Source organism: Rhincodon typus, chromosome 20, assembly GCF_021869965.1.
Source record: "Rhincodon typus isolate 14 chromosome 20, sRhiTyp1.1, whole genome shotgun sequence".
NCBI classification, from domain to species: domain Eukaryota; kingdom Metazoa; phylum Chordata; class Chondrichthyes; order Orectolobiformes; family Rhincodontidae; genus Rhincodon; species Rhincodon typus.
This window is the reverse complement of record NC_063351.1, coordinates 23,566,308-23,581,580: the sequence shown is the minus strand read 5'-3', so window position 1 is coordinate 23,581,580 and position 15,273 is coordinate 23,566,308. Positions and strand designations below refer to the sequence as shown.

Sequence of the window (15,273 nt, the reverse complement as noted above, 5' to 3'; positions counted from 1 at the left end):
GAAAGTTGTTGATGATATTGCTAACTTGAATGTTTGGCTGCACCAGCAAATTCCTGCAGTTAATTGGAACCAGTCAATTTGAGGATATGCACAGTGAAAGGTCAGTTTAGTGGTGCAAAGGTGTGTTCGTAAATACTGAACTTGGCCAACCGAGGGAGTGCATGTGACACTGCACACCCTCCCTGCTCCAGAAGGGAAATCATTTTGACCCTATACCTGTCTAATTACTTAGCTTTAAAATTCAAGGCACTTCATTACCAGATCTATGAACACCTCCACAACATTCCCTGTGAATGCTTGAAATCTTCCGTAGCATTCTGAATGCCTTTAGATTATTGGCATATCAAGGTGCTTAGCAGAAGGAGAAAAAAAACGCAATTGTAATTTCTGCAATTCAGAGTGTGAATGCCCTATTGAGGAAGCTTTTAATTAAATGATTATCCTAAACATATTACTATTTCACAGATATTAATTGTGAACATTTAACATGTATATCATTCAAAGGCAAGATTTCATGAATTCTAAGAGAAGAAACAATAAGCAATGGAAACCAGAGATTTTAAGCAATGAAGACATCTCTGAGCCACAAGTTACCTTCTTTGTGAAGGGATAGTAATTGGTAATTTCCTTCCCATCTTTGATACTAAGGTGATAGGAGTAACCACTTCCAGACCTCTAATTTACTATTGCATTCACAACAGCAATACATCAGGAGAAGTTTTCCATCCATCACTTCATTAAGTGAAGCCATTTAATACATCATTTCAATTGAATCAGATACATTTCTTCAATTCCAGAGTCACTGTGTATAATGTGCCAGTGAGTGGAATTTGTGGAACTTGAGTAATTCTGGTCAATTAGACTAAATTATGCTATAATATTGGTCTCACAATAGTATTCAAACATACTCTTAATTTTTAATCGTCTAAGTTATAACGCAGGTATTTGTATAAATTAACCCTTTGAGTATTTTGCAGCATTCAAAGTGTATCAATTTAATCCAATTTGTTGATGTTTTTACATAGTGCCTGATTAAGAATCCAGTTTTGTTTGAAGTTTAGTAGGCTAAAAGGTAAATCATCTTGAGATTACATTAAAATTCAAATACATAATTGAGAAGAATATTTGCTTCTCACCATTGGAAATTTTTTGCAAAATGTTTAGTGATTTTGGAGATCATTGTATTTTAGCATGTTCCTTTAGGAATGACATGAAGAGATCAATAGAAATATAGTAAAACTGGAAAGTACCCAATTTTATAAATTTGAGTTAACTCTGAACATCAAACTGAAGATTAAGTCGTTCCATTGCTTCATAATTTGTATTTTATGCTGTTTTAACTGTAATTATTACATATATGTCATTTTAATTGTCCTCTGTAAGTTAACCTCCTGCCCCTCATTGTTGACTTTGCTATTTTAGCTACCCTGCATGTTCCACTGTATCTGTACTGTTAATAATTATATTTCACAGAGTGGAGAGTTCATGTGTCACAGGTTCCCCTTTAGTCAATTAATATGATTGATTTTAGTTGTTGTTTCAGCAATCATTAACTTGCCATTTCTACAGGCTTTTGACCAGTTCTGTTAGACCAGCTTTGAACCAGATTCCTAAAACATCTGTAAAGTACCTGGCTCAGCAATTAAAAATTTCCGCTCATATTTAATCCTGAAAAATTCTGGCACACAACAACTAATTTTAACATTACTCAGAGTTTAAATACAAAATTGTTGGACATGGCACACACTCTCCTCTTCCTCTCTTCTACTGACACTGCTCTCTCTGGTCCTATTTTCTTCTTACTCCTTGTCTTCCAACCCCTCTTGCAAAACCAGGTGGCCCTCTGTGTTGTGAGCATTGCTCCTATGAGGTGTCTAGAAAAATAGGCAAAAGAGAACTTGATGTACTACTCTATCACCACATTCCTCATTCACATACATTGGTTCCTAGTCAAGCAATGTTTTGGTTTTAAAATCCTTACATTCTGACTTTATGTTCAACCATGGCCTCACCCTTCCTTTTCTCTGTAATCTTCTCTAGCACACAACCCTCCAAGACCTAGGAGAACCAGTGGATATGGTGTATTTGGATTTCAAGAAGTCTTTTGATAAGGTCCCATAAAAGACACTAATGACCAAAATTAAAACACACTGGATTGGGGTTTTAAAAGTGCAGTTGTGAAGCTTTATTTGCAATGATTGGTAATGGAGACAGCACAGTTGCTGCAACAAGCAGTCCAGAGGTCCATACTAATGCTCCAGGGACATGAGATCAAATCTTATTCTGACCATTGGAGATCCTAAATTCAATTAATTAATAAAAACTGGAACAAAATGTCAATTTTGTTCATAACTAGGTTTATGATAAAAACCCAAACTAGTTCATTTTTTTCTCTAGGGAAGAAATCTGTCATCCACACCAAGTCTGGCTTACATGCAATTCCAGATCCACAGAAATGTGGTTCATTCTGAGCTGTCTGTTGGGCAGCCACTTTGCAAGTCTCTTAGTTGGAGGTCTGTGGGGTTGGTCAGTCAATATTGACCTTCGCCAGTGTGATACTCTCATCCCATCTAATTCCATCAATGTGCACTTAGTGCTAAGCCAATCATATCTGTGCTGGCTTAGCACCTTCACCAGGTAGATGACAGCCATTTACCCTAATACCTCTGCAGTGACCCAGCTGCTGGGTAAAAATCAGCATCCACACCTCTGCTACAAGGGAACCTGCAATTAATATATGAAGAGAAACAGAAGCTCCCGTTCATTGAGAAGTAGGTCCAGGGACAACAGAAGCCAGCAAACCCTGTGCCACCCACAGAAAATATGACAAAGATTTCCAGAGTGGGGATCAGCTGAACGAGTCAGTTTACAAGAACTGCTGTTTGTGTTACTAACTGTTATTAGTAAATGGATACCAACTATGCCATTGCCCTCTGTCATACTTTTGTACATAATACTAATAGTACTGCTGCTGTTAAAGCTGTAGATGCAGACAATTGATTTTCAAAAACTTGTACCAACCTCGAAAGTATCCTTTTTTTTATAAATATATCCTTTTTTTATAGATTCTGGTAAACTTTAAATAAATGAGAAGGGTGAATGTAACAAACATGAAGCACAAACAGCTCTATGGACTGATCTTGAGATCTTGTTTTCATCCTCTTGGTTGCTCGAAGCTGTGAAATGTATGGTGCCCTTGGTGTGTAGCTTGGAGACGAACTTGGAGGTGGTCATGTTCCTACGCATTTTCTACCAAAAGTTGCTAAGGAGCCTTGATAGTTTTTTGCATGCATGTTGTGGATTGTGTGCACAGCAGCATTGTGTGTCAGTGGTGAAGGGAGTGGATGGGGTGCCAATCAAGGGGATTGCATTGTCCTGAATAATGTAAAGCTTTTTGAGTGTTGCCAGCCTTTACCTATCTTCTGCACTTGCAGAATATTCAGACATAAAGTAATGAATTCTGTCTTTATAACAATTGTTGCTGGTGTAGTACTATTGATGCTTGCAGTCTGTCCACTAAAATAACCAGGGGAAATAAAAGGCTTGATATCAGAAGCCAAAACTATACAAAACCACTTTGTTTGAAGAAGTTGTGTTATAAAAGGAAAATACAAGTTATGCAAAATCAGGTTGATGTGTGTCTGTATAAACCACTGAAGTCAACAGCAATAACTTGCATTCTTTTGTAGTAGCCATTGCCTCAAGACACATCATTGATAGGAAGGTGGCAAACAAATCCCAGGCCTCAGGAACTTATCTAGAATTATTGAAGTGACAGAGTGCAGACGAAGGCCATTCAGTTCACTGTGCCTGTGCCAATACTATAAAGGAGTGATTCCCTTTTCCTATTGCCTTGCAAATTTGTCTCCTTCAAGAATATTTTTCAAAGGGAAAATAAATCAATGCTGGCATGGATTAAAGAAAGAGCCCTTTCATGTGTCTTGTTTATACCATGTTACATAATTTTGGAATTAAAATTGTGGAAAGTTAAACCTGTTTTCTGTTTACTTATTGTGCTATTCCAGAATTGATTTTATTTGCAGGGGACAGTGAATGACTGGTTTGATGTCAGATGTTTTTGATTGCAATATTCAGGGTTTGTTTAGCTGCTAATCGACACAAACCAACACATGAGGTATTTTTGTTGAGTCATTTTCCAAGCTGTCACCCAGAAATATAATTTTAGAAACATTTCTGCGCGTAGATTAATCAAGAAGATCGATTTCAATGCTGATAAGAAGGAGGAACAAGCAGGAGCAAGAACAGTCAAAATAAATGATGTGAGCGACATCCAAAAATTCATATTTTTAAGGCGAGTGATTGTGCCAAATTTGATGAGGAGTTTCAGCTTCAGCATGTGCATGATCACAACAGGGATAGGTATGGGCAAAGGGTTCAGAAAACTCTACTTCCCAGTGTTTGGAAGTAGTACCTATAAAAAATATTCTCACTTCTGCGAGCTGAGATTTTTGCCTTCATCTTTTCTGAGACCGTTTCATGACTTAAAATTGAATAATCATGAAGTCTCAGAAAGCTACCCCCTGTTTAAAGGCACTAATATTCCCAGTGAGAGCTTTAGGAGTGGAGGAATAGTGGACCAGGGTGTCCCCAAGTGAATGATCCCTGTGGAACGCTGAAAGAGACTGAGAGGGGAATATATGCAGGTCCACGGATCACTGAAGGTGGCAGCACAGGTAGATAAGGTAGTAAAAAAGGCTTATGGCATGCTTGCCTTCATTGGAAGGAGCGTTGAGTATAAGGATAGACAAGTTATGCTGCAGCTTTATAGAATTTTAGTTAGCCCACACTTGGAATATTGCGTACAATTCTGGTCCCCACACTACCAGAAGGACGTGGATGCTTTGGAAGGGTACAGAAAAGGTTTACCAGGATGTTGCCTGGTATGGGGGATTTTAGCTGGGAAGAAAGATTAGATAGATTGGATTTATTTCCACTGGAACACAGGAGGTTGAGGGTCAACCTGATAGAAGTTTAGAAGATTGTGAATGGCATGGGTAGAATGGAAACTATGAGGCCTTTTCCCAGGGTGAATAGGTCCATTACTAGGGGACACAGGTTCAAGGTGCAAGGGGAGAAGTTTAAAAGAGATGTGTGAGGGATGTTTTTCACACAAAGGGTGGTGAGTGCCTGGAACACATTGCCAGAGGAGGTGGTGGCAGCAGACACAGTAGCAGCATTCAAGAAACAACTGAACCATGAATAGGAAGGAAATAGAGGGGTACCGATCCTATAAGTGAAGACAGTTCAGTATGGAAGGGCAAAATGTGTCAGCACAGGCTTGGAGAGCCAAAGGGCCTGTTCCTGTGCTGTTTTGTTCTTTGAGATTGCATGATCAGCCATGATTGTATTGAATGATGGTGCAGGCTCGAAGGACCGAATGGCCTACTCCTGCACATGTTTTGTATGTTTCTATGAAGAGCTGCCAGCCTTTGACTCAGCTCACAGTTGGGCGCTAACAGAGATTGTGAAGCAAACACAAATCCCTAGAAATTGAGAGGCTAGCGATCAGGCATGTTGAAAAGGCAATGTTGGTATCTCAATTGATTGTGGGGTGCATTTATCAACAAACTTTTTTTTTTTAATTTGCTCATGAGATATGGGTATCTTTGACTTTGCCCAACATTTATTACCCATTTCCAGCATCCCTGGAGAATAACTTCTTGATTTGCTACAGTCTTTGGGATGTAGGGACACCCACACTGTTTTGAAGGAGGGAATTCCAGGATTTTGACCCAGTGACAGTGAAGGAACAATGATTTAATTCTGAATGGCTTGGAGGGAATATTTCAAATGGCGGTCTTCTCATAAAAACTGCAGATGCTGTAAATCAAGAACAAAAACAGAAATTACTGGAAAAGCTCAGCAGGTCTGGCAGCATGTATGAAGAAAAAATCTGAGTTAGCATTTTGGGTCCAGTGACCCTTCCTTAGAACCCTGTAGCCAGTGAGTATATGGTTAGTCCAGCTCAATTCCCAGTCAATAGTAACCCAAGTAGCATGAAAGTGGGGTGTTCTTTTATGGTAATCTTGTTGAGCATCAAAGTAAGATGGTTAGATTCTCTTGTTGGAGATGGTCATTATCTGAACTTGTGTGTTGCAAATTTAATTAGTCCAATCCTGAATATTGTCCAGGTCTTGCTGCATTTGGACACTGACTACTTCAGTGTCTAAGGAGTTGTGAATGGCGCTGAACATGTAATCATCAGCAAACATTATGTAATCATCAACAAACATCCTCACTTCTGAATTTACAGAGGACGAAATGGCATTGATGTAGCAGTTGAAGATCATTGGGTCTAGGACACTACCCTGAGAAACTTCTAGAGCAATACTGTATGGCTGAGCTGATTGACTTCCAACAACCACAGTCATCTTCCACTGTGCTATAAATCTAAGTATAAATCTATCCTGCACAGAGCTTTTCCCTGGTTCCCATTGACTCCAGTTTTGCTCAGGTGCCTCGATGCCACAGTCCATCTAATGCGGCCTTGATGTCAGGAGAAGTTACTCTGGCTTTGTCTCTGGAATTCAGCTGTTTTGCCCATTTTGGATCAAGGCTGTAATGAGGTCAGGAGAAGAATAAGATATTTTGAATCAGACTTGTCATGACACAACTGTGGAGTGGGTGGGACTTCAACCCAGGCCTTCTGACTCAAAGGTAAATATACTGCACTGTGCCACAAGCGCCTGAGTGCTGCTTGATAGTGCTGTTAATGAGCCTTCTATCAGTTTGCTGGTAGTGTTGACTGAAAGGGTGATAATAGGCCACATTAGATTGTTCTTAGCTTTTGTGGAGAGAACAAACCTAGGCAACTTTCCACAGTCAAACTAAGCAAAGTCATTCCAGGTTACCACAAATGCTGAATATGACACCACCCAGAAGATAAAGTCACCTGCCAACTGAAAAAGTCATCTGCCAATTTTATTAACTGAACACAATTTCCAATTCACAGTAACAAACTGGGATCGCCTTCCCACAGGCCTCCACAGGATTACAGAGTAATCAAGATAGATTAACCTTTTCTCCACAGGCTGATACACTTACAACCTTCTTAGTACAGGCTTCTTCATGACAGCCTCCCACCCCACCCCTACCTCCTATCTTGTTACTGGGCTTTCAAGCACCTCCTCCTTCCTTTTTCGATTTTTTTTTTCTCCTCCATCCTCAAACAAAAGCAGCAGGAATGAGGTAATCCCATGCTGTCAACACCAGGCCTGTTTTTGAACCTTGTCAAATCTCGTGGCCAAAGTTTCTTAAACACTAATCTATTGTAACAGCCACCTCAAGAGATCCTGCAGTGTTGCCGACAGCTGGCTGACAAGTAGCAACTCTCCACAGCTTTCTCCAAGGTGGCAATCTCGCTGGGAACCTGGCAAAACAACGATGATTATGTTGCCCCCTTGAAAGTTTGACAGATCGATGATAGCCAAGTTAGATGAGAACAAAGCCATACTAACTTCCCTGGCTTTCTCCCAGAGTGGAAAATTCTGTCCAGTATTTGCAGTGCTATTTTAAATATGGACAAATGTACCTCGACATTTAGCAATTCCGAACACCTTGAATAGCCTGCATGACAATTCCTTTAATCGAAGGTAGTAGCAACAATTTCTCAAGGTCTCATGCTATACGAGTGCTTATTATGATGTCCAGGATGCATTTTGTGCAATTTGCTTTCATAACTGTTAACTCCACCCACAGTGTAGCCAATGGGAAAGAATTGAATAAATATTTCTACATAGATAAAAATGCTCATCACACCTGACCTTCCTAATGGGGAAGAAAAGTAACAAAAATAGTCTCAAGATGCATCTACCATCTTTTTGAATGAAGCCTGCAGCATTACGATGTTAGTAGCTACATTAATCAACAACTACAATCCTCAATGATGCAATGTAACAATCTGTGAAAGGTTACTGTGCTAAATGGTTATTGTGCGTTCCTGATAAAGAAATTATAATTGCATTATATTCACAGTTGCACAAAAGGCTTTTGGTGAACCAGCTCCAGTAACTTAGTTCTGGCTTTGTGCTTTTGTGCTTTCAACCTTTTCTCAAAATTACTTGCATTTGAAATATGTGTTTACAGTTTTGTGGGGAAAAGGGCAAGCATGCTGTGCATAATAGGATTCACCCTTCACGGCAACAGTATTGAAGTATACATTATTACTCATATTTATGACTTTATCGTGAGATACACACCTTATAGCCAAATACTGTTCGACACTGTTTGTTGTGATGATTCAAAAGGAGGTCAAATTGATTATTTAAGCAACAATTATGTCAATCATAATTTTGAGATATTAAAATACAGCAAATGTTTTGAAATGTAGTCACTTGTTATCCTGCCCTACTTCATCTCTTTATTTCTTTGACATTAATTCTTAAAAGATAATCAATTATCCTGCTGTTCTGGAAATTCTTCCTTTTGTTTAGCTACTTCAGTGAATCCATTTCACTGGAGTACAGCTTTGAATTCTGTTTCCATTAGCCATCTCAATTCTAACTTCCCACTTATCCTTTGAAAAGGGAGTAGTCGATATCTTATTGAGTCATCTCATTCTCTTTTGCCCTTTACATCTTTTCATTTTGTTTTCAACTTGATCTGTTCCTTCCTATAACTTGTACTTTGAAGACATTAAAACACAGTAGAACACCATATTCCACTTTGAAATCTGGACTTTGTTCTCATTTTTTTTGGACTTTTCTTGCTTTCTACTATTTCATGCCTCAAGGCTGACTCTGAAACAAGACAAGTGAAATACTCCTGATGTTAGAAATCTGCAAGAAATACAGAAAATGTTGGTAATACTCACTCTGTCAAGCAGCATCTGTGGAGAAACAGTTAACTATTCAGATCAATGTTGACTTTTGTCAACCTGAAACATTTACCTTTGTTTTTCTCTCCACAGGTGCTGCCTGACCTGCTGAGTATTTCCAGCATTTTCTGATTTTATCTCACTCTCACTGCAAATTGTATTTCTTCTTACTTCGCCACTTCTCAAGATCAACTGCTACCTGACATACCCATTTATCTTCCCTTCTAATGCCTTCAAAGAAGACCTGCTTTTGTTGTAACAACCTGTTTGGTTTTATATTCTCAGGGTTGGCTATAAGCACACTCATTCACAATATTTTTTATTGTGGCGAACTTGTGGTCCTTCTTACAGAGTTTCTGTCTTTAGTATCTTGCATCCTTACCAGTAATTGCTCTGCCCTGGAATATTGTTTAATATTTTCATAGTATGCCACTCGCATTGTCCCAAAATGCTGCTTCCATACAATCTCTGTAATTCCCCTTGGATCTCGCTTGCTAAAATAGCTGTTCGTACAACTCTACTGACTTTAATTTCATCAAATGGCCATTGGTCCTTGTGGATGGGCCTTAATACCCTGAAGCAAACTGCAATAATGTCATGGAGCTGCACATCACAGCCTTAGTAGCATAGCGTGGTCAGAATTAGAACACACTGCACAATATTACACGACACTGTGTTCCGGAATGAGAGCGAGAGACTTGAGCATACATGAACATGAACACACAAAGGTAGATTAGCCCTTTGCTAATGTAAGTATAAGTCAGAGCCTTGTATATTTATGATTACCGTTTATGGCTGTTTTTAGTGTAAAAGTATAAGAAAACTGTTACTTTCATGTCTAAGGTTGAAGATAGTTCTTTTCCTTGACAAGTCTGAGCACAAATACATACTGTGGTATTAAACCACATGATCAAAGAGTCCTGTCTCTCTCTCTCTCTCTGTCTCTCTCTCTGTCAGTCTCTGGGGAACTTTCGCCAATCACTTACTTCAGTAATTGGTTACGTATGTGATGTAAATACAGCAATATCTGACCCTTCAAAAGGAATAAGTCCTTTTAAAATAACAAAGGAATGCCAATTAACTTTAGACTCCAAGCTATACACCATTCTGATAACGAACTGTAACATTGTTCCTTTGGACTCCCTTTCTAACGACACTGTGGGTGTCTATAGATCACATGGACTGCAATTGTTTAAGAAGGCGGCTTCTCAAAGGGCAACTTCAGAAGGGCAAATAGGGATGGACAGAAATGTTGGACTTTGCAATGATAACCACATCCCATGAAAGAATCTTTACAAAGGATAATTTGTTTCTTGTTTGGAAAGAAAAAAAATCAACAGTGCACCTATTCTGAACACTGCACTCCAGTGCTGCATTTATAATATTATCTATCGTGATGAAGGTTCATGATATATTATTATGTGGCACTTGGATTCGAGAGTAGAGATCAAAGTGTTTTTGGTATTCATTGCTGTGAAGGTCTGTTCTGTTATATATTAAGGATCATAAATAATTTGGAACAGAAAGCTAAAAACTGCGTTTACAAAAATAATCATGTGACTGTAGCTAAGTGACTAAACAAGCTGCCTAATGAGATGATTATCGCTTATTGTCGACTTAAATCTTCATGGCCTACAGAAGGAAAGGCCGGGGGCAAACTGAAGTTCAGAAGAAAGCAAATGTCCTGTATAGCAGCTTAAAAGTAATCAAGGTCTCAATGTTTTTTTTCCCTTAGAGTTCAATGAAAAAAGTCAAAGAATTGCTCTGAGGCACATAGTCACCCTGATTAAATCACATTTGGTGAATGTGGAGAATTTCTCTGAAAGAAAATGCTTGCAACCTTGTCAGTTCAGTAAGAAATTTTAAAATAAAGGTAGGAATGATAATTCACTGGAATTCAATGTCTCTATAAAAGATATTATTGAGAAAAGGGTCTAATATTTCTTTTTGCTGTTTATTATACCATCCTTCCAAAATGTCCTTATGTATTTATTTGTTTATTTTGTGTAACAAACATATGTTCTTCTGTTAAGAATGCATTGACAGCCTGGAGTAAATATGCTTATGACTGGCCACAATGGTAAGCAAACTTGAAAAGTAACACTGACTGTCTATCAAACCAGATTCACTTTGTGGTCTGACCTGTCCCATATTGCCATCATTTGGGAGCATAATACTATTGATAAAAGACAGATGTACAGTATTTAGAGATACCAAGATGATAAATCAAAAATGTAAGAAAATGCATTGACAAAAACAAGCTTTCACAGGTTAAAGACATTTTATTTTGCATTGATACCAAGTGTTTTCATATAAAAAGCGATAACTTTACTTAAAAACAGAAGGTATGATTATTTGTTACTCCTACAGAGCATATTGGCAGTTGTGGGAGGCATTGAATTGCTGATTCCTACTTGGAAGTGTACATTAACAAGCTGTTAGGGAGTGGGTGTGGATGAGGAGACACTAATTGCATTGTTGATAACTGAACTAGAAGCACAGTGTTTTCTCTTGCTGATGTTCACTGATGCTTAATTTCAGTTTTTTAACACAGTGTTGAAAGAGAGTTTGTTTTTTTAAATGAAATCATACATTGCATTCTTTTTATCCTACAAATATAGTAAGTTAGCAATTAGTATTCTAGACAAGCAACGATATTGAATCTCTATGGTGGGGGTATGCAATAAAGGTATTAGTCTGATATTGTATTTGACTAATGCATGTTTTAAATTCCGTAGTTTCCAATCAAGTTAGATTCACAAATAGTCATACGGTTATAGAGATACAGAGCACGGAAACAGATCTTTTGGTCCAACTCGTCCATGCCGACCAGATATCCTATATAAATCTAGTTGAGTTTGCCAGCGTTTGGCCCATTCAGAGTTTCCCTCCAGACCCTTCCTTTTCATATACCCATCCAGATGCCTTTTAAATGTTGTAATAGTACCAGCCTCCATCACTTCCTCTGGCAGTTCATTCCATACATGCACTACCCTCTGCGTGAAAAAGTTGCTGCTTAGGCCCCTTTTATATCTTTCCCCTCTCACCTTAAACCTAATCCCTCTAGTTTTGGCTCCCCCACCCCAGGCTAAGCACTTTGCTTATTTACCCTATCCATGCCCCACATGAGTTTATAAATGTCTATAGTGTCACCGCTCAGCCTCCGACCCTCTAGGGAAAATAGCCCCAGACTATTCAGCCTCTCCCAATAGCTCAAACCCTCCAACCCTGGCAACAACATTGTAAATCTTTTCTGAGCCTTTCTAGTTTCATAATATCCATCCTATAGGAGGAGACCAGAATTGCATGCAATACTCCAAAAGTGGCCTAACCAATGTCCTGTACAGCCGCTATGTGACCCCCCCAACTCCTATACTCAATGCAGTGACCAATAAAGGCAGGCATTCCAAATGCTGCCTTCACTATCCTATCTAACTGTGACTCTACTTTCAAGGAACTATGAACCTGCATTCCAAGCTCTCTTTGTTCAGCAACTCTCCCCAGGACCTTACCATTAAGTGTACAAGTCCTGCCCTGATTTGCCTTTTCAAAATGCAGCACCTAAAATGTTGAATGTACCTAAAGATTATGGTATAAGATCTTAGACTCTAAAAGGGTCAATGATGAGTGCATTATGCAGTGCTTAATATGATTATGTCAAACAGACAGCCCACGGTCTTGAAGGATATAGACTTATCATCTACACCTCCTCATAGTCTAAGTAACAATGTTTATCATACTAATAGAGCCTTGTATTAAATTGCTATGATGCAATAACCTACATGGGGTTTGAGACAAGAGCCTCTTCTCGTTAGACTACCAAGTGGTTTTGTCTACCACACTAGACCAGTCAGGTCCTGTGAAAGCCAAACCATGGTGAAAAGATCCATCATACTATGGTGTACTATATTTACTGTGAATCAGATAGTAAGAGAAATGGGTCATTAACACCTCCAACTATCTGATCTGCCGCTGCTGTTGATTTTCATTTCTGTTATCATTGATACCTGAAGTCCTAGAAGAGACATTAACTAAATATTATTTAGTAGACTTCTTTGTTGGCATCTTCAATATCCATGGAGATTTATGGATATTTGACCTTGTATGATGGCTGTTGAAATCTTATGCTTCCATTGAATCAATGGGGGGTGCAGTAAGGGAGGGAATAATATTGAGAATCATTTCTAGGTTCTTCCAGTCTAAGAGCCAGTTGGAACAATGATATGGATGCCAGTTTCTAGCCAGATCATCGGGTAAGGATCCAGCATTTCCTAGTTCTGACAGATTTGTTCATCTATCAAGTATTGTGCTTTGACTTTAGATCATTTCGCACCTTTCCAACAACAATCCAGACCCTGAAGTAGTGCAGGATCATTTTTTTTTGTTTTGAGCTTCTTTGAATGCATCATTATTGATGCAAGTTTTACTTCGCATATTGTTTAGCAAAGTTTTACGTGGCTTTTCAAAATAAAGTTTGAATGCAGACAAATAAAATGACAACAATTTAGCTAGTCAGATGTGAACTATCTAGTGGCTAAAACTGTTTGTGCTCACTATGATGTTAAAATCGGATCCATAGAAAGAGTGGTTGTTATGAAAATTAATTAGAGGTTGACTGGCTCTTCTTTGCTGCATAATGAGCTAAAATTAGGGTGGTATATTGTGACCTTTTGATCTGCAATCTCAAAAGAATGGAGTGACAATATCTAATGTTTAGTTTACTCGTTCCTGAGTTTATTTGACTAAAATATGCACGCTAATTTAACTTCTAAAATTGAAAGTAATGGTTATGATTGATTAATTTTATGTTTAGTCAAAAATGACTAATCACTGACATCCAGGAGGCCCAGGTTCAAGTCCCACTTGCTCCAGACGTGTGTGATAACATCCCTGGACAGGTTGATTAGAAAATATCATTTTGAAGATCTAAGGTAATAAGCTTTTAAATTCTGTTTATTCCTCTCTAAGGCAATCAAAAACTGATATGGAATGTGCAGATAATGAGATCTCCTGAGTCAGATTTTACATTAAATGAGGTCATGAGTAATTTACTGTTGCAACACACATGACCCATCAGTGTGGAGAGAGGTAGGATTGGTTTCTCTGGTAATGCACGAGCATACTATTACCACCACCTAATTGCAGTCACAGTTGATTAAAAGGATTGCTACTTTTGCTTTTTCCAGACTGCCACAGTGTTTTGGAGATATAGCCCATATTTATTATGCAGACTGTAACTGCAAAATTTAAAGTGAACAAACAAGGTTTGTTTTTCTCCCAGTGTAGAATTTGGTAACCCTGTCTAGACCCTGTCTGGTGCAGTGACAAGCAGTTTTCAAGCTTGTATTGTTTTAGTTGTTTTTTGGCTTGCAACATGCCTATGGATTATATCCATTCAAATAACAAGATTTGGTAGGCACTGTGGCTTAAATAGAGTAAATGTGAAACCAGGAGGAGCTTCTGACTCTATGTAAAGCCAGTTTTATTTACTTTTTAACGAGTTCATCTCATACACAACTTATAAATGCACAAAATTCTTGTTATTTCAAAATATTAAATTGGTCATGGGACATAATTCACTTCAAGGCCACAATCAAAAGACTGCCAGTATCTCGTTCTCTTTCTTTTAGTTGACACAGTGGGGCAGGATTTCCCTTGACCTTTTGGACCCGATGCCACAGTCATGTGGGATTGGAACACTACTCCACCTTTACCCCATTACCCCTTCCTGCTGTGCAGGGGACAAGTCACTTGACAACGATTTTTCTGTTGTAGCCAAAGTTAATGGCTTCAGTGCAGACAAGTAATCCAGTCAAGATAACTGGCAGACTCTTGAAATTGGGGGTGGCAGAGGCAATAGGAGGCCTTCCAGCACTGACTAAGCAGGCCACCTATTGAGGCTGCCAGAGAGAGGCTGCCTTCATCTTTTTAAAGAATGAGTAGATGGGGGGGCCACTTTTGTACAGTGGAACCCTTGAAAATCTCCATTCCTGACCGGTGACTGCTACCAAGCAGCTGACCGGAGCCCCAAGTGTACCTGAGGGACCAGAAGTTGCTGACTAGAAATTTGCCATCAGCCTCTTTTGAAGGGCCTGAAGTAGCTTTTAAATCTCATTCATTAGCGACCCACCATTTGCAGGAGAATTGTCCCCGCTGTCTCCCATCCTGCTTCCAGGAAGCTGACCTGTGTGTGGGATCACACCAGCAAGCACATCCATTGGTTTCTGTACTGAATCCATCAGGGCTCTAAAGCTGCCCTTGCTGGGATGTAGTTTAACAATGAATCAGAGATAGTAGGAATTGCAGATGCTGGAGAATCCGAGACAACAAGGTGCAGGGTTGGATGAACACAGCAGGCCAAGCAGCATCATAGGAGCAGAGAGGCTGACGTTTCAGGCCTAGACCCTTCATCAGAAAAGGGGGAGGGGAAGGGGGTT

At 39.0% G+C, this 15,273-nt stretch overlaps 1 protein-coding gene across 2 annotated transcripts in view; it reads left to right on the top strand.

Moving 5' to 3' along the window:
- The first annotated feature begins 10,562 nt into the window (after positions 1-10,562).
- ptprea (protein tyrosine phosphatase receptor type Ea) overlaps positions 10,563-15,273 on the top strand; it is a 214,006-nt gene continuing 209,295 nt past the window's right edge. Inside the window, exon 1 of one of the 2 annotated variants that reach the window (XM_048609054.1) lies at positions 10,563-10,709. The gene's annotated coding sequence lies outside the window, so the exon portion shown is untranslated. The remainder of the gene's footprint in view (positions 10,710-15,273) is intronic. The other variant, XM_048609053.1, reaches the window with a different exon arrangement.